Here is a 2,500-nt window from a genome sequence, read left to right as displayed (position 1 = left end):
TTCAAATGCATTTTTAATGTAATAATTTCATATATTACATAATTTTTCTCTTTGAATTGAAATTAATAATTTCATAATTCTATTTTTTAATCATAAATATATATGATTGAAAAAATTTTCTCCTCTTTTCCTTTGTTTAAAATTTAATTTTTCTTATAAATTTTTGTTTTTCTTATTTTTTTCTCTTCATCATCTGTTTAATTTCCTGTATTTATACAAGAAACAAACAGTTGAGGATAATTTCTATGTAATGCTAGTATAGAATATAAAATTTTGAATTCAAAAATTTATTTCTATTTAAACTAACTATAGAAAACCAGGAATAAAATACAATAACACCAATATGCCATAACATGTTAGTATAGAATATAGATTCTTCATATATGTATATATATTCGAAAATTTTTTCTATTTAAACTAACGTATGGAAAACCAGGAATAAAATCATAATATTACCAGTTTAATATGGCTCAAATTCGAGTTTCATATAGTTATGATTCGATTTATATGCTTCAATATCATTGGTTAGTTAACTTTTGATATTTTCATATTATATCACATGCCTTCACCGTGAGTGTTTTTTGCCATGCACACCTCACATTGTCAAAAATGTATGGGAAAAATTCATTTCAATACATTTCAGTTTGATTTGAAATGTCTTTATTATATATTTTAGTGCCAATATGCCAAGGTTATATTCCATAACTCTTTATTTAAACTAACGTATGGAAAACCAGGCATAAAATCACAATATTACCAGTTTAATATGGCTCAAATTCGAGTTTCATATAGTTATGATTCGATTTATATGCTTCAATATCATTGGTTAGTTAACTTTTGATATTTTCATATTATATCACATGCCTTCACCGTGGTGTTTTTTGCCATGCACACCTCACATTGTCAAAAATGTATGGGAAAAATTCATTTCAATACATTTCAGTTTGATTTGAAATGTCTTTATTATATATTTTAGTGCCAATATGCCAAGGTTATATTCCATAACTCTTTATTTAAACTAACGTATGGAAAACCAGGCATAAAATCACAATATTAACAGTTTAATATGGCTTAAATTCGAGTTTCATATAGTTATGATTCGATTTATATGCTTCAATATCATTGGTTAGTTAACTTTTGATATTTTCATATTATATTTCACATGCCTTCACCGTGAGTGTTTTTTGCCATGCACACCTCACATTGTCAAAAATGTATGGGAAAAATTCATTTCAATACATTTCAGTTTGACTTGAAATGTCTTTATTATATATTTTAATGGCAATATGCCAAGGTTATATTCCATAAAATGTTAGTATAGAATATAGATTCTTCATATATGTATATATATTCGAGAATTTTTTTCTATTTAAACTAACGTATGGAAAACCAGGCATAAAATCACAATATTACCAGTTTAATATGGCTCAAATTCGAGTTTCATATAGTTATGATTCGATTTATATGCTTCAATATCATTGGTTAGTTAACTTTTGATATTTTCATATTATATCACATGCCTTCACCGTGAGTGTTTTTTGCCATGCACACCTCACATTGTCAAAAATGTATGGGAAAAATTCATTTCAATACATTTCAGTTTGATTTGAAATGTCTTTATTATATATTTTAGTGCCAATATGCCAAGGTTATATTCCATAACTCTTTATTTAAACTAACGTATGGAAAACCAGGCATAAAATCACAATATTACCAGTTTAATATGGCTTAAATTCGAGTTTCATATAGTTATGATTCGATTTATATGCTTCAATATCATTGGTTAGTTAACTTTTGATATTTTCATATTATATCACATGCCTTCACCGTGAGTGTTTTTTGCCATGCACACCTCACATTGTCAAAAATGTATGGGAAAAATTCATTTCAATACATTTCAGTTTGATTTGAAATGTCTTTATTATATATTTTAGTGCCAATATGCCAAGGTTATATTCCATAACTTTCTATTTAAACTAACGTATGGAAAACCAGGCATAAAATCACAATATTACCAGTTTAATATGGCTTAAATTCGAGTTTCATATAGTTATGATTCGATTTATATGTTTCAATATCATTGGTTAGTTAACTTTTGATATTTTCATATCATTTCACATGCCTTCACCGTGGTGTTTTTTGCCATGCACACCTCACATTGTCAAAAATGTATGGGGAAAATTCATTTCAATACATTTCAGTTTGATTTGAAATGTCTTTATTATATATTTTAGTGCCAATATGCCAAGGTTATATTCCATAACATGTTAGTATAGCTAATATGAATTCTTCATATATGTATATATATTCGAAAATTTTTTCTATTTAAACTAACGTATGGAAAAAACCAGGCATAAAATCACAATATTACCAGTTTAATATGGCTTAAATTCGAGTTTCATATAGTTATGATTCGATTTATATGCTTCAATATCATTGGTTAGTTAACTTTTGATATTTTCATATTATATCACATGCCTTCACCGTGAGTGTTTTTTGC

The sequence above is a fragment of the Anastrepha obliqua genome, unplaced genomic scaffold, assembly GCF_027943255.1.
Source record: "Anastrepha obliqua isolate idAnaObli1 unplaced genomic scaffold, idAnaObli1_1.0 ptg000136l, whole genome shotgun sequence".
Lineage (NCBI taxonomy): Eukaryota > Metazoa > Arthropoda > Insecta > Diptera > Tephritidae > Anastrepha > Anastrepha obliqua.
This window is presented reverse-complemented; position numbering follows the sequence as displayed.